This window comes from Oncorhynchus clarkii, chromosome 13, assembly GCF_045791955.1.
Source record: "Oncorhynchus clarkii lewisi isolate Uvic-CL-2024 chromosome 13, UVic_Ocla_1.0, whole genome shotgun sequence".
Lineage (NCBI taxonomy): Eukaryota > Metazoa > Chordata > Actinopteri > Salmoniformes > Salmonidae > Oncorhynchus > Oncorhynchus clarkii.
The window spans coordinates 36,615,149-36,637,651 of NC_092159.1; the positions used below are offsets into that span (position 1 = coordinate 36,615,149).

The window sequence follows — 22,503 nt, forward strand, 5'->3', positions numbered from 1 at the left end:
GGGACAGGTTAAACCCCGGCCATGTCAGGGTGGGGGACAGGTTATGCCCTGGCCAAGCCAGGGTGGGTGACAGGTTATGCCCTGGCCAAGCCAGGGTGGGTGACAGGTTATGCCCTGGCCATGCCAGGGCGGGGGACAGGTTACGTCCTGGCCATAACCACTGATAGCATCTCTATTTACTAATTTTATCAGCAAATTAGTGACAATTTGCAGACATGTTTTATACCAGGTTTTCCCCACATCCTTCTCTCCACGCAGGTTGTGAATACCCTTTATGGATAACTAGGATACGAGAGTCCATTATGCAACAAGAAACATGGCTTACAAATATAATTGTGTTGGCAAAATTGCACGTAGCATGTAAAAATCAACTCAGTCCTTTTAAACCAAGGTGAAAAGAGTTTCACTTATGTGACCTCTTGTGGCGTGTTGACTTTCAATAGCAACTTAGAAAGGGGAAAAGAACACTGTGAACGTTGTGAGGAATGCTGTGTGGTGTGAGTTTCACAACGACCCTCCAACCAGGACTTTCAAGTTCCATCTCAAGCTCCATCCCCAGCTTTGTTTTGCTACTCCCCCCTGGTACCAACCACAGCCAGCCTCTTCTTTGATTGTGCGATATGAGGAGGCGAGCGTTTTACCCAGCAGATAACATCATTTTTGTAGCAGTACCCTTTATCCACGCGCCACACTCCACAATCTATCCAGTCCTCCTTCACACCAGAAAAAAGCTCCAGGGACTGAGGCGAGGCGGCCGAATGTTTGTTTTCTCCCTCTCCAGGTTTCCCTTGAAGTGTTGTTTTTATTTCTCCCATTCAGTCCATTTTACCCACAGCCCCCTACCACAAGGGGTGGCAGATAGCCGAATGGTTAGAGCATTGGGCCCACCCAATCAATGCCAGGCTCAGCAATGGCTAAGATGGGGACAGACTTTGAAATGAGTACAGGAGGAGAGAGAGAAACGAAGGATCGAGAAAAAAAAAAAGAGTGCTGGCTCCTGGTGAGCCGGATTTGTGGGCGATTACACACTAGGCGTTAAATAAATCAGCCGAGCGCCTAAACGGCTCACTTTGAAACTGTGCCCATGGGATGGAGAGCTGAGCCCGACCACAGAGACCTCAGAGACAGAAAATGAAAGATGAGGGGAATGAGAGAAAGCGAGAAAGAAAGGGGGCATGAATTGGACAAAGAAGCAGAAAAATATACAGAGAAGATTGAACAGAAATAATAAACTAGAGGGGAAAAAAAAGAGGGATGGAATTGGAGCGATGAAAGAGGAAAGAGTGACAGAAAGAGAGTGAGGGTGACTGAGGAAGACAGAAATAGTGGAGGGAGGCGGAGGGCTAGAGCCTATGTTTACAGGCAACATTTATCCAATTTTCTATATCGGATGGATATAGAATTTACTTTCCCTCTGTTTGAAGGGAGCAGAGAAAATCCCCCAAATTCCCTTTAGAGCTTGTCTGGAAAATAATATAACATTCAACAGGAGAAAACATTTGGAGATACTAGCCTGCCTTGCCAGAAGAAAATGGATTTCAAAGATCAGACAGAGAGAGAGAGAGAGAGAGAGCGAGAGGGAGAGAGGCCTCCAAAAATGTGTCTCAGCTGCTGAACTGCACAACAGAATTCATCAAGCAACTTGTTATTGCCTAAACTCATAGTTCTTCCAATAAAAGATGTTGGTTTGTTTTCTAAATGAACCCGCTGGGTTTGCTAACAGTGACTATTTAGCCCCTCATCTGCTGGTGTGTGACGCCAGGAGGACATTATGCTGTCACTGCACTGGGTGAAAACCCAGCCAGCTTCTCAGCTTTGCATACTGAAGCACTGCAGGATGTCGTAGCAATGCAGCCAATTCCAACTCTGCCGCCGACAGACTGAGCAAAAGACGAGGCAACAGAGAGAGTGCGAAAGTGGAAGCGGTTCAAAGACGGTGAGGACCGAGGGCAAGCGAGGCGAGATAGAGAGAGGAGAACCGGACAGACGAGGGATAGGGGGAACTTAACGAGTAGAAAAATAAATAGTCGGAAAAGAAGGAGGGATATGGCGCAACAGAGGAAAGGAAAAGTACGCAGAAAGACCGTTAGGCAGGAAAGGAAAATGGTAGAGAAAAGCAAAGAGAGATAAGGAAGAAGAGCGGAGAGGAGGAGATCGTGAAGAGGTTGGGAAGTGAAGGAGGTGGGGGGAGACAGTGACGGTAATTGGAGAAGACAGGGCCTTCAATATTCTGAGCGAGGCATCAATTGAAAGGATTCGACTGGCTCACTGGAGGGGCCTGGCTCGGTACACATCCTCTCACTGGAGACACACGGGTTATAGACTACTGGGGCTTGCCTGAACACACACACCATACACACACACATGCGTGTAAAAAAACACACATGTACACACACACATGCACGCGCTACTTTTCTTTCACAGCGACAAAGCAGGGATTGAAATGGTGCTTTTTTAACTGCAATTCTCCCCACTGACATTGCATGCTACATTTTTGCAAAAAACATTATTGGTAAAAACAACTCTGAACAAAACATGTTTTCCTCCTTTGGCAACCACCTAATTTCTGTCTTTCAACAAGTCTAAGTCCTTTCATCATCTCCATCTCTCCACCCTCTGTCTCCAGCCTCCCGCTCTCTGTCTGTCTAGATCTGTCTCTATCTCTGCCTGTCTTCCTCTCCCCTCTACTCCTCTCTCTGCAGCCCTCCTTTCTTCTTAGATCCTGTGGGAGCTGTTCCTTGACCAGAGAGAAACTGGCTCTGTCAGATAGAGATAAAAGTGTGTGTGTGTGTGTGTCTGTATGTGTGCATCTATATGTGTGTGTGTGTGTGTGTGTGTGTGTGTGTGTGTGTGTGTGTGTGTGTGTATGGAGTGCGTGTGAGACAGCCTCAGGGGATGGCATTGTGGCCTGCAATATGTCACCCTTCCCCTCAAAAAACCCTGATAAAACACAGCACCGGATAATCTGAGGTCATGTCTCTTAACCACTATCGACACTGCTCTGTTCTCACACTATATATATATATATATATATATATATATATATATATATATATATATATATATATATATATATACACACACAAAATACTGACAAATACACACAAAAACATACAGCCATTGGACCATAATACTGTATATACACAATATGTTTTTTTTAATCAAAATGCCTTTTTTGGCAGAACATTTTTGCCTTCTGGAACATGTGAACTTTCATGTGCCTTAATAACAAACGTGTATGCCATCTGTAAGTACAAATACAATTGTTCAATTAGGAACCTGGTTGGTTTAGCCACAGAAAAAGACAGGAACCTTCTCGCTAGCCATGATTGCCTGAGATAATGGATAGGACATGCCGAGAGATGAGTTTGGGTTGGTCTGCCATGTATCAGGCTTCCGTCTATAACATGAGCTGCTCAGTATGTGTAGATAATCCTTTCTACTGTGTCTTTTTTGAAAGATGTCATGAAGAACTGCAAAAAGAGCTACCCTGAAATTAACAGGCACTATGGACGAAGATCAGTGGGAAAATGTTGCAATGGAATTACCTTCTGGAGGACGATCGTGCCACGTCGACTCTCTCTGACTCTGAAAATGAATCAGACGACGAGGAAATACCTGATTTAGGTAAAAACATTTTCATTGAAGCAGACATTGTAGAGCCTTCTGATGACAGTGATGGGGAAGAAACGGCAATCAACAGTGTTGTTGTCATGGAGGATGTGGGAATGCCCGGTGGAAGCAGAGGATGATAGCTCAGGAGATGGAGAAAACCCTGGCATTTCTTTACACATATGCGGAGGGGAGTCGAAAAGAGAACACAGAAAACACCTGTCTCCGGATTACATCTTCAAACTAGTCTAGTAGGCTACATTTTCAGATATTTTACGTTTCTAACTTTGTCAGAAAGTAATTTTCATTGAAAGTTAAAGCATACTATTAGCTAGCTAACATTATGTGTATGATCTGTGTAGTAATATTATTTGTATCTCAGAAATGTATTTGCATAGCTAGTTATAGCCTAATGTTAGCTAGCTAGCTAACATTGAACCTAGTTAGTTATCTTTAGCTACCTGCAGATTCATGCATGTTGGCTAGCTATCACAATCAGTTTGTATTTCTAGTAGTATGGTTTGGGATTATTTCCACGGTCAAAACAACTGGGAACTCTGAACTGGGAACTTGGAAATCTCCGACTTCCGACTTCAGGGCGTTCAAGATAACAGGGAACTCAGAAAAAAGCATACTCCGACAGGGAAAAATAATTTAGAACGGTCATCCAATTTGGTATTCCAACTCGGTGACTCGGGCCTCTTTCTAGAGCCCCAATTTTAGGATCTGAAGATCACTGACGTGATGATTTGACCTCGCATTTTTCCAAGTTTCCAGTTGTCTTGAAAGCACCATTAGGCACATTGTTTAGCTAGCTAGCTACATGTCTAAACAAAAGACTCCACTTCGTCAGATGATTACATGCCCTATCAAGTTAGACAAGTGTATCTGGTGGTGATTACGGTCATCTATTGTACAGTATTTCATGAACATGTGTACATGTCTAAACAATAGTGACCCGTCCACTTAGATAGGTGTCCATGTCCATCAATTTAGACAAGTGTGTCTGGGTAGGAGTCATCTAATAACTATAAAATATTTATAGAATATTTATCTGGACACTTTCTATTTTTGATATTGCTACTATGCAAATACGCAAGTAACCATTTCACTGTACAGTTTACACCTTACGTATCCTGTGCATGTGACAAATAAACATTGATTTTATTTGAAATAGTGTTTGTTAACCAGAGACAATAATGTGAATAACAACATGACCTGAGGCAAAGTCAGATTAGGACAGTGTTTCCCAACCCTGATCCTCGAGTATCCCCAATAGTGCACATTTGTATTGTAACCCTGGACAAGCACACCTGATTCAACTTGTCAACTAATCATCAAGCCCTCAATGAGTTGAATGAGGTGTGTTTCTCCATGGCTACAATGAAAATGTGTACTGTTGGGGGTACTTGGGGAATGATTGGGGAATGATATAGGTCAAGGACTAGATAAAGTGTATTTTTGCTACTACTTTCACCACTTTTAGTCTTGAAATGTTTGGATGTTTACTACACTACCTAACTCACTCTGTTTAGCACATGGCCTTAAATCTGAATCCTTAAAGAGATGGGTGAGGCTAAGGCTTAAGAGGGTGTGAATGATACTGAATGGGTGTAGACCAGTGGCGGTCGGTCCGGTCCAAGGTGAGGTAGGATGATCATTTTCTTTTATGAGCATGGCCTTATTTCTATTACAGCATATTGGATGACTGTCATTCATATTTCATTCACCCAGCTCAATTTAACATCGATAGGTTTACTTGATTTTTCCCTGTACCCATCACGAGGTTGCTACAACATAGCCTATGAATGAAAATGTTATCTGGAACAGGACAGGAACAGCGTCAGAACCGGGTAAAACAACGACATATGACAATCAATGCTGAAGCGGGGAACAGAGCTGGGGAACAGACAGATATAGGGGAGGTAATAACACAGGTGAGTCCAGGTGAGTCCAATGAATCGCTGATGCGCATGACGAGTGAAGCAGGTGTACATAATGATGGTGGCAGGAGTGCATAGTGCAGGAAAGCCCGGCTCCCTCGAGCGCCAGGGAGGGAGATTGGGAGCAGGCGTGACACGCCTTGCACACTCTTGCCTTCAACTAGTCGATCTAGGGAGTAATCATCAGTCCAACAGTTGCAAATGAGAATTTCTACTGGACAAATTCAGGTATTTTTGTTCCGTTTGAGAAACGTTTTTGAACACAATTGGCGGAATAAATATACCCCTGATCATACGCAAACACAATTCACTTTCATAGCAGCCACATGAAAACAGCAACTATCTACGCACTCTCCTCCTCTCACCTTTTTCCTTCGCTTGTGGACTTCAGTGCACAACACATCAGCTATCTGCGACTAGACAAAAAAAAACTTTCCAAGCCAAACACTCATAACATGACCGCTATAACCGCTGCACACAGCCTACATCGTTATCACTTCATAGTCAACATAGCTACAAGAACTAACGTGTTAGTAAACCCTCTACAATCATGCAGTACATTGTACAGTCAGAAAACAGTTTAGCAGTTACACCGGCAGGCCCCGGTGGCAAGAAATTAATCAAATCAAAAGCTTACCTTGACTTGGAAGAGTTCCAGTGTTGGATAGCCATAGCCAGCTAGCTAACATAGCATCCCTCTCTGTTTGAGCGTGAGTAGGCTAAACTAGCTAGTTGCATTCAGTAGCTAAGTGAAAGTGAGAGTATGAAGAAATACAAACAAATATAGGTAGCTCTCTCTCTCGCTTCTTCTTCATTTTGGAAGAAATTAATTTGTTCAAAACTGTTCAACTATTGTCTTTCTCTCTCTTTGAGTCAACTACTCATCACATTTTATGCACTGCAGTGCTAGCTAGTTGTAAGTTATGCTTGCAGTACTAAATTCATTCTCTGATATTTTGATTGGTTGGACAACATGTCAGTTCATGCTACAAGAGCTCTGAAAGGTTGGAGGACGTCCTCTGAAAGTTGTCATAATTACTGTGTAAGTCTATGGAAAGGGGTGAGAACCACGAAGCTCCTAGGTTTTGTATTGATGTCAATGTACCTAGAGGAGGATGGAAGCTAGCTGTCCTCCGGCTAAACCATGGTGCTAACCTACAGACTGCTGTTGAGGCTACTGTAGACCTTCATTGTAAAACAGTGTTTTAATCAATTATTTGGTGACTTGAATATATATGTGTATAGTTTTATCGAAAAAGGATAACTTTTTTAATGTTTCACTATTTGTATTTTTATGAAATTCACTGAGGAGGATGGTCCTCCCCTTTCTCCTCTGTGGAGCCTCCACTGTTGTAGGCAAAGAAGAGCTCTCCAGTAGGTGTACCAGAACATTCAAGGGCCATTTTCTCAAAAATTGGGTTACAAGTTTATCAACTTCAAAGCAGAATTACCTTCCCATTGTTCCTCAACTGCAGTGTATGATATACAATTTTCTAGCTTTGAGTCTCTACTTTTATCCACTGTAAAAAAAAAAAGTTTTTTAAATGTTGCTACATAGAACCGAATCGAGCTGGAGAGAGAGAGAGAGAGAGAGAGAGAGAGAGACACACACAAAGAGAGACAAGAATCTTGTAGGCCAAAACCTGAGCCCTCCTACACCCTCTTGTCCTCCAGACATCCTGATTTTGTGCAGAGGAGCCAGCTGTATGCTGTATGGCTCAACAGGCCTACCTACACACACACACGCACAGGTACACACGCACACGCACACACACACACACACACACACACACACACACACACACACACACACACACACACACACACACACACACACACACACAGATGGAGAACAGAAGTGGGTGCGGTGGACTACAAGACCAGAGTATGCAAAGGCCATTTGAATAAGACCTTAACCTGAAAACAACAGGCACTGGCCATTGTGGAGATGTAGCCGGTCTGGTCTGGTCTGTCGCGGGGAGACCTGGCAGAGACCTGACAGCCTGCAGACACCCGGCTCCACTCTCCCTCCCACCCTCCGACCCTAGGGGTTGGCACGGTAACCGCGAGGCAACGTGGGCAGATCTGACAGACTGGGCTCTCCTCACCCCCTCAGCCTCATGGGAGAAATAATCCGCACACTGAGTGAACTCTTCCTCCACACACAGACGGAGAAAAACAGGGGACGGTTAAGCCCTGTGAAATTTAACAGATCAAACTGCCCAGAGCTGAGGAGGAAGAAACCAAGCGGGGGTGCAACAAGCGGGGGAGACGTACCCATTGACATAGCATGTGAAGAAATGGATATGTTCGTTCAAGGCTAAAGTGGATTGCTCGCGAGCCATTTCAGACGACTCAGTCAGTTCTAATTTTCTCATGTTCCAATCGATGCTTGTTGACGAGAGCACCTCATTGTTCTGTTCCTTGAGCTACACTCATTATACCTCAATGTGCCAATTCAAATTGGTTGCCATCGCCTATAATTCAAATAAATGAAGGCTTACATCAAAACAATCATTACGTAAACACAAAGGAGGAAAGGTGGTGGAAGTCAAGGGATAAATTGAAAAGCATTCTTTATAAACAGGCAGCGGATTGGCTAAGTAAATTGTGTCGTAAACACAGAGGCTGAAATAATCAACCACTTCTCTCCTTTAAAGATGAATTGAAGATGACTCTTGTTAAGGTCCCATTTGATGGTGTGTGAGTCCAGAAATTGTCTTAACTAATGTGGGCAAAGCAGCATTTTCACTACTGCATGTGTTTCTTTATAAACCATTTTGTGTTGTTTTGACTAGTGCGTGTAGTAGCAGTGTTTTGACTGCTGTAAGAGGTCAAGTTGAGTGTCAAGAGTGTCATGTCTTCAGAATGATGTGTGAAGTGTTTGCACTAGAACTACCTTGTGGTATTCAGAATTAAGGGTACAGTTAACTCTTAAGACGACTACGTAGTGCACTCTATGAAGCAGAACTGAACTCAAAAACCAACTTCCCTAGTTGAAAATGACATATGTGACATCAATATTAGTCAGAAACATTTATTCCAGTGCACAAATTGACGACAAAGTGCAAGTAGGTTCATTTCTGTCATATTTAACTTATTTGACTTATTTAAGGGTTGGGTTTTGATTTCGACAATACCCACTTGCCGACTACCATGGGATAAACAGCTGCAGTGATTGTGGTCTATCCAATCGTACAGCAGAACACACAGACAGTGTGACAGACGTGCCCAGCAAAATACAATCAACTATAGCTAGCTCTCTCTCACTTCTCCTTAATTTTGGAAGAATTGAATTTATTCAAAACTGTTCCACTACTGTCTTTCTCTCTCTTTGAGTCAACTACTCACCACATGTTATGCACTGCAGTGCTAGCTACCTGTAGCTTATGCTTTCAGTACTAGATTCATTATCTAGTATTTTGATTAGGTGGAAAACATGTCAGTTCATGCTGCAATAGCTGATAGGTTGGAGGTCGTTCTCCGGAAGTTGTCATAATTACTGTGTAAGTCTATGGAAGGGGGTGAGAATCATGAGCCTCCTAGGTTTTGTATTGAAGAAAATGTACCCAGAGGAGGATGGAAGCTAGCTGTCCTCCAGCTACACCATGGTGCTTACCCTACAGAGTGCTGTTGAGGCTACTGTAGATCACTTTTTAATGTTTCAATACTTTTATTTTTATGAAATTCACTGAGGAGGATGGTCCTCCCCTTCCTCCTCTACGAGCCTCCACTGGTGTAGACAAAGAATTGGCTAAGTAGATTGAGTTGTAAATACAAAGGCTGAAATAATCAACCACTTCTCTCCTTTAAAGATTCATTGAAGATTACTCTTGTTAAGGTTCCATTTGATTGTGTGTGAGTCCAGAATATGTTTTAACTAACGTGGGAAAAGCAGCATTTTCACTACTGCATGTGTTTTTTATGAATAATTTATTGTTGTCTTGACTAGCGCGAGTATTATCAGTGTTTTGACTGCTGTAATATGTCAAGTTGAGTGTCAAGAGTGTCATGTCGGAATAATGCTGTGTGAAGTCTTTGCACTAGAATCCAATCGTACAGCAGAACACACAGACAGTGAGACAGGCCTGCTCAGCAGCACAGCGGATCAAACTTTGACCTGCGAAATACTGCACCAAACACCTTAGCTAGTAAAATTGCTATCTAAAAGATCCTCAGAAAAAACATCAACATTAATTACAGATTTCTTGATTTATCTTAGATTAATTTTGACTATTTTGAGGAAGTGATAATGGCTTTGTTCTTATGGTGTCCAATGTGGGGCAAACTTAAGTAACTGCCACATCGAACCACACCCCCAAGACTAAAATCTTGTTTTTCTTAATGAGCAAAAGAAAAATAAGCAGAATCAGTGCGTTCAGTCGCTCTTTAAACTTCTTAAGGCTAGGGGGCAGTATTTTGACGTCCGGATGAAAAGTGTGCCCAAAGTAAACTGCCTGCTACTCAGGCCCAGAAGCTAGGATATGTATATAATAGATTTGTTGATTTGGATAGAAAACACTCTGAAGTTTCTAAAACTGTTAAAATAATGTATGTGAGTATAACAGAACTGATTCGGCAGGCAAAACACCGAACACAATCCATCCAGGGAAAACATTTTTTGAGGTCATTGTGTTTTCCAATTGTTTTCTTTGGGAAGCCCTATTTATGAGGAACCTGGTTGCAGTTCTTATGGCTTCCACTAGATGTCAACTGTCTTTAGAAATTGGTTGATGTTTTTCTTTTGAGAAATTAAGAAGTAGGGCTATTCATTGTAAGTGTCACTCCAGGTGGACTCTACTGTTTTGGTGCGTGTGAACTGGAACGCGCTTCATGTTGTTTTTATCCGGTATTAGAAACAGTTTATTCCGTCTTAAATTGTATCGATTATTTACGTTTTAGGGTACCTGAGGTTGGATTAGGAATGTTGTTTGAAATGTTTGGACCAAGTTTACAGGTCATTTATTAGATACTTTGTAGGCATGTTGGGCGAGTTGAAACCGGTGTATTTCTGAATCAAACACGCCAAATAAATGGAAATTCTTGGGACATAAAGAAGCACATTATCGAACAAGAGGACCATTTGTGATGTTTCTGGGACATTTTGGAGTGTCAACAGAAGAAGATCTTCAAAGGTAAGGCATTAATTATATCGCTATTTCTGACTTTTGTGGCACACATGTCTGGTTGAAATATGATTTTCATGTGTTTGTATGCGGAGCGCTGTCCTCAGATACTCGCATGGTCCGCTTTCGCCATAAAGCCTTTTTGAAATCTGACACAGCGTCTGGATTAACTAGAAGTGAAGCTTTATTTTGATGTATTACACATATATTTTCGTGAATGTTGAATATTGATATTCCTGAAGTTTGAATTTGGCGCACTGCCATTTCACTGGATGTTGTCAAATCGATCACGCTAAAGGGATTGGCACGTGAAGGGATCCATAAGAGGCTAAATCACTGTTAGAATAGTGTTTAAACTACAATATGCAGAACGAAGATTCAAAAATCAGGAGTGTTCAAACTACTGCCCAAAGGCCTAGCTTTAGTGTATAAATTGCATAGTTAAGTGGTTATGCACAGCACTAGAATGTTGTACAAGGTATTTGAACAACAGTGTCGTTTTGAATACATAGAGTATTTGGGTCATACTATCGAGGGCAGTGTAGTGTAGTGTTCCGACAACAGTAGATGTGGGACAATACTGCTCGGAGGAGAAATCCTGGTCGGCGGGAAGTATAGGAATACACCAAACTGACAGGTTGTATAATAATTAGGCCTTACATAACTATAGGGAGAATATACCTGCTTTTGACAACAAAGGTCATTTCCAGTATCCACTGCCAGTTCTGTCACTGAGCAGCACACACACAAACACAGAAAACGCAACGTAAAATGCATGCAAACATAATAACAGACATGCAGAGCACATATACCCACACACAGACACACACCAAATGTGTGCCCTCTACAGACAAGGCAACATGCCGACACACACACACACACACACACACACACACACACACATACACACTGCGCACGAGGAAGAGGACCAGAGCAGACCCCACTATCAGTGGGGGAATATAGGACTAGCTGATCCAGGTGTAACCTGCCATCTCTCTCAAAGGTCCCTGACAGATAGAGTACAAGCAGCAGGGTTGGAGGGGGGGAGAGAGATAGAGAGAGTGTGTGAGGGAGAAAAAATAAAGAAAAAGAGAGTAGGCGGTTCCAGCATGGTGAGGGATGGGTTGGAGGGGAGAGATAGAGTGAGAAAGAGAGAGACTTAGAGAGATGGAAAGAGAGAGTGAACGAGAGACAAAGAAAAGAGAGTCTGGACTTCGACTATGGTGGGGGAATGAGATTAGCTAGGCTGACTGCCTCAAACCAGTCTCCTCTGAAAGGACCAGACATTGCTTTGCTGGCAGCCTGAGCCCTGCGGAACGTCAAACCTTCGCCAAACACCCCTGACGTTTAGCCCAGCATATTTAACAGACCCTGTCTATTATAAACCTCCTCTTCTAGGCAAAGCAAAGCACTCTCCACTCACGTACACACAACCCAGTTTACTTTTCACCACCACTTACACCAACCGTAACGCCTATCATACTGTCACTGTCACGGTCCAAAACTGACGACTAGAGGACGCTTATTAAACCGACGCTGTCATGAATATGCTACTCACGATTATTCCCGCTTCTCTCAGGGAGAGAATTGACACACTCCATGGATTGGGGGGGGGGGGGTGCATGTTGGCAGGCAGTAGTGGGGCTGCAATATCACTGAAGCTTTGCTGAGGGGAGTGCGAAGGATGGGGGGTGGGGGAGGAGGGAGCGGGCGATATCGCGACGTGAGCAGGTGGTAGGGGATAAGCAGAAAGGCTCCACAGGGGAAGCGCCTTTAGCGTGTCACTTTAGCTTGTCAGGCTCCGTCTGCAGGTTTCTCTGATGATATGGGCGAAAGGAACAGAAAGATAATATTGGCTAGCGCTCTTACACTGCTGGCAGCAGTTGGATGGATGGTTGGAATGTGTGTCGGTAAGGTAGAGAGTGAAAGGAGGAGGAGAGAAGAGGGGGCTGTGTGTGTGGATTTGTTTGAATGGTCTCACCTCTAAGCAATTCTGAGTGGTCCAATTTCAATCACATTCACTCACACCTGTGGTTGGAATGTGCTGAAATTCTCCATTGCGACCACTGACACAGTCCCTTTAAATCTGGGCTCATGATTTCAGAGGTACTATAAGAAGAAGGGGCTTTCGTTTTTATCTTGAATGGCAGCTTACCTTGAAGGTGTCTGCAATGTACTTTTTCCTTGAATAAGTATCGTCTTTCAGTACTGGCACTGAGGCGCACGCAGGACTCGTCTCACACTGTGCCTTTGCTTCCCATTTGCTTCAATTAGAATGCTCCTGACATTCAGCCGCTTTAAAGGCAGAGTGATCCTTAAATTGAACACTACCCTAAGGACCATTACAGAGCAGCACTTACAGGGCTAAAGCTGTGCTCATATGGACGTTATCTTCCCTTTTGTGAGTTTGTTTTTTAAATGGGATGTTTTTTAATTGGAGGCCTTGGCATTGTTTCTAGTTGAGTTCAACTTTGAAACTGACCTAGTGAATCTTCCTTGACCTTTGAGGGATGTTGTTGGCAATAGCCATCGGGTTTACAGTATCTGAAGCCACCCGCCCATTGGTTTGATGCTATTCCACCATCAGATGAGCCCAAAAGCTATTGGAGAAATGAAACAAGAGTTTAGGCCTAAGATCATTCTTCCACAAAGCGTCGCCTTGAAGATAAAGCCCATGTTGAGGCGTGATAAACGTGATAAATGGGGAGAATTTTCCTTGTTTTACTATCCTTGTGGGGACTCTGGGAGATTTTAGGTCCCCACAAGGATAGAAGAACAGTGTAAGGAAGGATACCGGAGAATGGAGTTGGCTAGGAGTATGCGGCAGCGTAAGCGTGCTGAAGAGTGGGTCATCAGTCCGGTGCCATATGTGACGGCTCCACGCACCAGATCTCCGGTGCGCCTCCTCAGCCCGGTATGTCATGTGCCGGTTCCTCGCACTCGCCATAAGGAGCGTGTCATCAGTCCGCTGCCAAAGAATCTTTGGGGGGGGGGCACATGGAGCTGGCGGTCGAGCAGCGGAGCGTGCCAGAGCCTGTGTGGGAGTCAGAGGAGGAATTCGATGAAAGATTCCGGAGAGAGGTGGTAGCGATGAGAATGCTGCAGCACACTCGTTCTGAAGTGCGTGTCCCCGGTCCGGTACGTCCTGTGCCAGCTCCCCGCACTCTCCCTGAAGAGCCAGAGACCGTCAGGGAGGCGATGGAGAAGTTGGGAGAGAGAGAGAGGAGGGAGATGTTGTGCAAGTGTGTTCTGCTCAACATTCGACCAGAGGATCCGGTAGGCAGTCTGGTGAAACCTGTACCAGCTCCACACATCTGGACTCTAGTGCGCCTCCCCAGTCCGGTACGTCCTGTGCCTTCTCCCAGCACTCGCCCGGAGGTGCGTGTCACCAGTCTGGTGCCACCTGTACTGGCTCCAAGCACTAGGCCTCCAGTGCGCATTCACAGTCCAGAGCTTCCGGCGACGGTTCACAGTCCGGAACCTCCTGCAACGGTCCACAGTCCAGAATCTCCTGCGACGGTCCACGGTCCAGAATCTCCTGCGACGGTCCATGGTTCGTAACCTCCAGCGAGGGTCAACGGTCCGGCGCTTCCAGGAAAGTTGTCCAGTCCAGCTCCAGGGCAGGAGCCTTCCTCTGCGCTGGTGGCCAGTCCAGGCACGGTGTCCAGTTCAGCTCCAAGGCTGGAGCCTTCCTCTGCGCCGGTGGCCAGTCCAGGCACGGCGTCCAGTTCAGCTCCAGGGCAGGAGTCTTCCTCTGCGCCGGTGTCCAGTCCGGGTACGGTGTCCAGTCCAGCTCCATGGCCGGAGCCTTCCTCCGGGGGGGGGGGGGGGTACTGTCACGCCCTGACCATAGAAAGCCCTTGTTGTAGTAGGTCAGGGCATGACTGGGGGTTAGTCTAGTTTATATTTTCTATGTGGGGTTCTAGATTTGTTTTCTATGTTGGTGTTTGGAATGATTCCCAATTAGAGGCAGCTGGCTATCGTTGTCTCTAATTGGGGATCATATTTAAGTAGGATTTTGTCACCTGTGTTTGGTGGGATATTGTTTATGTGTAGTTGCATGTTTATTGTTTTGTTTTGTGTGTTTCTCTATTAAATATGTGTAAACCATATCGCGCTGCACCTTGGTCCGATGATTATTCTATTGAACGTAACAGATTTTAGTTTATAATTTCTATGTTGTGTTCTAGTTTATATTTTCTATGTTGGTGTTTTGTATGATTCCCAATTAGAGGCAGCTGGTAATCGTTGTCTCTAATTGGAGGTCATATTTAAGTAGCTATTTTTTCCCACTTGTGTTTGTGGGATATTGTTTTGTGTTTGTGCATGTGCACCACATAGTCGCGTTTAGTTGTTCGTTTATTGATATATTTTGTTTTGTTTAAGTTTCTCTTTTAATTAAATATGTGGAACTAAACATCCGCTGCGCCTTGGTCCCGTTCTTACGACAGCCGTGACACTCCTGCCCACTCAAAAAATACCTTATTATAAATGTATCCCATGACAGTCCCTGTGTGAACCCGGGGCCCTGGCAGTACTCTCTTCTGATCTCTTGCACATGGGCAAGACGCCACAACCCACCGAAGAGAAGTGATTTTGATGGGCAGTTTCAACAACAGTGTCAACAAACACTGCAAGGCAACCGTAAAAATGTTGTAAGCAGTTTGGTAACCACTAATCTAGGCTAAACAGAGACTCTGGCTACATTTCATTCTGCAAACTTCATGGATCAGATAAGAAAGCAATATGACGGAAGGCAATATGAAACTCCACTTAACAGAGGGCAAGATGGAGCTATAGGCATGTTTCTGATAGTATCCCAGTAAATGAAGCCTTGATCAGCCAAGTAGAGAGAAATAGGAGGGTGGGATGAATAGCTTATGGAACAAGATGCAGCCACTGCTTTAAAAGCTTTACGTTTGAACTTCCAGTTGGTTCCCTTTTCCACCTGACAAACACATTATGTCAGCCACCTAGGTAAAAACCTGCCTCCGGGCTTCATGATGTCCCTAGATAAGTTGGCTATAATCCATCTTGTGATGTGGTAGGCTATATTTGACACTTCACAAAAGCATTCAGCCATCTAGGTATTGAAATACGGATGACTGGATTCACCTGATAACCTGAAAACTATTATGGGTGTTGAGATCTGCCCAAGTTTGACGTTAGTTGCCAACCAACCAGCTAGAAATGAGATTTCATTAGCACCCAGAGCAACCTGGCTTAATGTCATAAAAGGCTACTGCAGACCAAGATGCATTTGAAGATGTAATAAGGGGGAAAAGGAGGAAAACCACTATGATAGTGATTCAAAGAAGAGGGATAGGTTACCACCTGGAAATATCTATGAGGAGAGGAAAAAAGCTATTTGGAGAGGGGGAAAGGCTGTGGCCTATATCTCAAAGGCATATTATGGGGGGGGGGAAAGTGAGCTACTGAATGAGCAACTGAATGACGGCAATTTTACAGCATTTGGACAAGAACATGACCATACCCTATTTTCACAAAGGGATAATTATTGACAACTAAAGTGGCCGTAGTAGGTCTGCGCGAGATGGAGTGAGCGGTGGCAGTTAATAGGCGTGTGATGGGGGCTTGTAGACCGCAAAGCAGAGCATCCACTGTCACAAGCTCTTTTAGAAACTTGTTTCCCAGCCTGGTCTCATAGACTAGACGTAACATAGTAAATGTAAATCGGAGACACGCAAATTAGTATGATATGTTATGTTTGGTATGGTTACATAAGACAGATGGAAACGGGTGGTTGGTCAGGGTGGATGGGTAAGCATACAATGCGAACATCTAACAACCCAAAGGTTGCAAGTTCGAATTTCATCACGGACTACTTTAGCATTTTAGCTAATTAGAAACTTTTCAACTACTATTACTTTTGAGCTACTTTGCGACTACATAGCATGTTAGCTAACCCTTTGCCTAACACTAACCCTAATCTTAACCCTTTTAGCTAACTCTTCCCCTAACCTGGGGTTGAGTGGTATCCAGATTTTCATAGCGTTATACCGTCCTTCTCTTATATCCTGATATATGGTATTCACAGATTATATCAAGGGGATGCCCAAAAACGCAAAAAAAAAACATTGGGCATCTATTACCAGAATGATAAAAAAATTAGCACAAGTAATAGCGAATTTCCATGGAGGCTGCTAGCTTAATATGCAAACGAGCGGCATGTGTAATCCAAGATGGTGTAGCAGTCAGACGTCTTTGTCCTGTCGTGTCCCTTGTATATATCGTTTTTTACATATTTTTCTTCGCATATATTTTTTAATATTTTGCTAAACCTCAACATCTAAATACTCTCCTGCAACCCACCTCTCACAATGTAGGCCCTGCATGTCCCCAGGCACCCTCATTTGTTGATCTGTATATATCAATGATGTTGCTCTTGCTGCGGGCGATTCCCTGATCCGCCTCTACGCAGCCGACACCATTCTGTATACTTCTGGCCCTTCCTTGGACACTGTGCTATCTAACCTCCAAACGAGCTTCAATGCCATACAACACTCCTTCCGTGGCCTCCAACTGCTCTTAAACGCTAGTAAAACCAAATGCATTTCAACCGTTCGCTGCCTGCACCCGCACGCCCGACTAGCATCACCACCCTGGATGGTTCTGACCTAGAATATGTGGACATCTATAAGTACCTAGGTGTCTGGCCAGACTGCAAACTCTCCTTCCAGACTCATATCAAACATCTCCAATCCAAAATCAAATCTAGAGTCGGCTTTCTATTTCGCAACAAAGCCTCCTTCACTCACGCCGCAAAACTTACCCTAGTAAAACTGACTATCCTACCGATCCTCAACTTCGGCGATGTCATCTACAAAATAGCTTCCAATACTCTACTCAGCAAACTGGATGCAGTTTATCACAGTGCCATCCGTTTTGTTACTAAAGCACCTTATACCACCCACCACTGCGACCTGTATGCTCTAGTCGACTGGCCCTCGCTACATGTTCGTCGCCAGACCCACTGGCTCCAGGTCATCTACAAGTCTATGCAAGGTAAAGCTCCACCTTATCTCAGTTCACTGGTCACGATGGCAACACCCACTCGTAGCACGCGCTCCAGCAGGTGTATCTGACTGATCATCCCTAAAGCCAAAACCTCATTTGGCCGCCTTTCGTTCCAATTCTCTGCTGACTGCGACTGGAACGAATTGCAAAAATCCCTGAAGTTGGAGACTTTTATCTCCCTCACTAACTTTAAACATCTGCTATCTGAGCAGCTAACCGATCGCTGCAGCTGTTCATAGTCCAACGGTATATAGCCCACCCAATTGACCTACCTCATCCCCATACTGTTTTTCACACCAATTCTAATTTTTTAAATGCAGGTGTAAAATGCTTCTTATTGTAATTTCTGCTCGGCATCAGATGCATTTTCTGCTTCAGTTGCACTTCTCCACTCGGATGAGAATTCACGAACAGGCATTCTATCAGCATACAGCTCTCTGACTGATGTGTAGCTACTTTTCTCCAGTACTTTTCTCGTGTAGCCAGCAGAAAGTCCCATCCAATTCCATTCACCCAATGTGCTCCAAACAGGGTTGCCATGTCCGCAGTTTTTCTGCTAAATTGGACAACTTTGAAAACGATTTGAAAATGTATTGGTCCTAGGTTGTGGGTTTTTGGGCTACTTCTACTTGCTACGCGGCCGCCATGGCATTTCTCTTTAAAGAAATACAAGTCTATTTCAATGTGACCTGCTGCTGCTGACTATCAGGCAATGAGGCAGGGTGTTGAGAGAGCACTGCAGTATGCAGCTTAGTCCACTATTGGCTGAGTCACGTGAGTGAGAGGAGACAGAGCAGCACATGCGCACATCGTGACAACTTTTTCGCAGTTGTAGGTAGGCTAGGTAACTTGTCATTATGCACAAATGGAACATTTTCATGGAAGTTATGGAACTCCATGGTGTGCTTCTGTTATGGTGAAAAGTCCTCAATGAAACTGACATTAAATGTGGAGAATGATACATTTGCGTCTGCTGGCCATCAAGTAGCCTATTCATTTATATGCCATTGCAGGCAACTGTAGGCTAACATTTGATACAATAAATATGTTGAAATGACTATATTACTGGAGTCATTGCAAAACAATTTGTGCCACTTGTGTAGCCTACCTGGAGCTGTCAAACAAATGTGATACATAGCCTATAACTTCAGTGTATTGTTGTTGTAGCCTTGTGTTATTATGCAATTATTAATGGCCATGTTTAGTTAATTAACTTGGAAGTTCTAAAAGCTCTATCGCAAATGCCAATCAGTTGTTGGAATGCATTAGACTGACTGCAACATTCAGTCAGATTAGGCTACAGGTAAAATAAAATGTATCACTACTAAAGGACACCAATAAGAAAAAGAGACTTGCTTGCTCCGAAGAAAGACGAGCAATGGATATTAGACTGGTGGAAATCTGTCCTTTGGTCTGATGAGTCCAAATTGTTATTTTTGTTCCAACCGTCATGTCTTTGTGAGATGCAGAATAGGTGAATGGATGTGTGGTTCCCACTGTGAAGCATGAAGGAGGTGTGATGGTGTGGGGATGCTTGCTGGTGACACGATCCATGATTTATTTCAAATTCAAGGCACACTTAACCAGCATGGGTACCACAGCATTCTGCAGCGATACGCCATACCATCTGGTTTGCACTTAGTGGGACTATCATTTATTTTTCAACAGGACAATGACCCAACACACCTCCAGGCTGTGTAAGGGCTATTTGATCAAGAAAGAGAATGATGGAGTGCTGCATCAGATGACCTGGCCTCCACAATCACCTGACCTCAACCCAATGGAGATGGTTTGGGATTAGTTGGACCAGGGAGTGAAGGAAAAACAGCCAACAAGTGCTCAGAATATGTGGGAACTCCTTCAAGACTCGTGGAAAAGCATTCCAGGTGAATCTGGTTGAGAGAATGCCAAGAGTGTGCAAAGCTGTCATCAAGGAAAAGGGTGGCTACTTTGAAGAATCTGAAATATTTGTATTTATTTAACTAGGCAAGTCAGTTAAGAACAAATTCTACTTTACAATGACGGCCTACTGGGGAACAGTGGGTTAACTGCCTTCTTCAGGGGCAGAATGACAGATTTTCACCTTGTCAGTTTAGGGATTCAATCCAGCAACCTTTCGGTTCATGGCCTAACGCTCTAACTACTAGTCTACCTGCAACACTTTTTTGGTTACTCCATGATTCCATATGTGTTTTTTCATAGTTTTGATGTCTTCACTATTATTCTACAATGTAGAAAATAGTAAAAATGAAGAAAAACCCTTGAATTAGTAGGTGTATCCAAACTTTTGACTGGTACTGTACATATTATTCATATTTAATTCAGTGGTTGAAATTACGACCCCATCCTCAGTATCCTATTCCAGCAGGCTATTGTGAAACTCAAGCTCTTCTTACCTCGAAATTGCCAAACTATTCATGTTGAATCAATTACTGTGTTAATTTGAACCAAGCAAGCTGCTAAATCGTTCAGTTTACATCTTGCCTTCATCTCGCCTAGGTTACTGTAGCCTATCTGAAATAAGATGTAGGCCTATCAGGGGCTATAGGCTAGCTGAATCTATCTAAGCAAACTATGGCAAGGTTGAATTACAATCATAAACCCAGATTTTAGTCTCTAGCCTATGCTTACTGAAATAACAAGTAAATCTCGTAAATGGGTCATTTATAACAGTTTGTAGTCTTAACATATGGTTTGTGGTATATGGCCAATATACCAAGGCTAACAGCTGTACGCAGGCACTCTGCGTTGCATCATGCTTAAGAACAGTTCTTCGCCATGATATATTGGCCATATACCATACCCCGTTGTTCCTTATTGCTTAATCATAGTAGTCAGACAAGTTAAATCGACATCCATTGATCAAAAAAGATCTTCACTGATGAGTTTAATATGGGCAACTAATATTTTCTCTTGCAACATATTCAAATTCGTTTGCAATAATTATTATTTTGGTCAAAACCGAATTTTGATTATGTTATGGAAAAAGGGTTTATTGTATCAATGTGGCAACTCCTGTCTTGCTGTGAAGAAAACAAATAGGCTAGTTTTCAGGCTTTTTGCGTGGGTTTTGGGTGGTCACTAGGGCTAAAAAAATTAGCAAGACCTGGCAACCCTGGCTCCGAAACAGAAAGTTAAACATTGATTTTCCCTAACGGCAAGAACTCCAATCCGTTTTACATGTAGCCTAGGCTACAATTAGGAAACATGACTGACGCTCACGGTGAGTGTGAGATAATTTGATATAGGTGTGGTGGCACTTATGGGACTCACTCACGTATCGATTTTCACAACGAACACCACTACAAAACAACTTCTACTGTAATTGTAATTACCATGACGGCATCGTCCGGGTAGCCACGCACAACGCACAGGAGAGGACATAACTGTAGCATACGGTAACACTGAGCATATTGCAATACCAACACAAATATTTGGTGAATTGACAACAGGGTGAGTTTCATGTTTTAGAATGAGCTAAAACAATAGTCTAGGCTACTTATACCAAACTAGTCATGCCTAGGCTATTCTACTCGCATGCATCCCTATTTGGAGATAGAGGTGCATGCACCTCTATTCCTGAGTTCCTATCAATAAACAGTCAAGTTTCCCCTAGCCTGGTCACTCGCACCGACACCGATGGGTTGCTGCCTACACCCATGTCACAGACAAAGAATGTCGATTCAAAAGCAACAGCAACATTGCAGAAGTGTGAGACAATTCTGGTAACAATTATATAGCTCAGTGCGTAGCCTATTCGACCGAAACAAAATGTCCCACATCTGGCAAGACTGAAACGCTCAGGAAGGTTGGCTGGCTACGTTCACGGACACAATCAAAAATGCCAGACAAACACGACATAGAGGGAGTATATCAGTCTCAGCAGCTGGAAAGGAATGTCACTTGGTATTGATAATGCTATAAACTACACCTGATCAATACCTTACCTATTCACAACGCATCACAGCATCTTGTTGGAGAAAATACTGTTGCTCGAACATTCGCTTTCCGAACACTACAAAACATGACATTATCTCAAATAAACTCCACTATGTTACAGCATGCAACTGAAGCGACGCCCCAGAGCGCCAGTGTGTTGACAGGTTGGTTACCTTGCGCAATTAAATCGCCGGTTTCAGGACCTCCTTGCGCGCAGCACTCCGAGTATAAACTTTTCTTAAATCCCGTGTTCGCCTGCTCGTTCTGGATCCCTCCGTTCCAAGCAAGTCGGGAATGTGTTGAGCAACGGTTCAGTGACAACGTCAATTTCGTGGAGTCTCCACCCACGGCACCAAGAGAGACCCAATAGGCGGGTTGTTGAAACGGTCATTGGCTAAATCAACAAATACAGTGTTATTACAAGGTAATTGAAAAGTATGTGCAATATCGGTAACAATTTTCAATTCCTTCTGGAGTGAGGAATAGCCTAAATATTCGTCTCCTTTATGTTTCTCCCTGCACAATTATGAAATAGATTGTGATACATCATTAGGAATAACTATCATCAACAGACATTCAATAACAATTTAAAAACATAATGTCTAATATGACATTCACCAAATGTAATAATTCCTGCTTGTTTTAAATCTAAGCGGAAAAGCCTACATTGAAATGTTTGCTTTCCTATCTATCACCCATACATCTCCAGAACCTGCCACAATAATTACAACCAAATTAAATATGTGGGCAATATCATTTCTCTTCCTCTCTTATGTACATCTAATCTAATTAAACGTTCAGTGCCCTCATTAGAGAGTTATGACCAAATAATCCCTCTTAACTCC

The 22,503-nt window shown here is 43.5% G+C and overlaps 1 protein-coding gene across 4 annotated transcripts in view; it reads right to left on the reverse strand.

Moving 5' to 3' along the window:
* Positions 1 to 21,956, reverse strand: part of LOC139364605 (junction plakoglobin-like) — a 71,744-nt gene extending 49,788 nt beyond the window's left edge. For 2 of the 4 annotated variants that reach the window (XM_071101489.1, XM_071101488.1), the window contains exon 1: positions 21,832 to 21,956. The gene's annotated coding sequence lies outside the window, so the exon portion shown is untranslated. Of the gene's footprint in view, positions 1 to 3,548; positions 3,567 to 21,666 lie in introns of those variants that run through there. The other 2 variants (XM_071101490.1, XM_071101487.1) reach the window with 2 other exon arrangements.
* Positions 21,957 to 22,503: the final 547 nt, after the last annotated feature.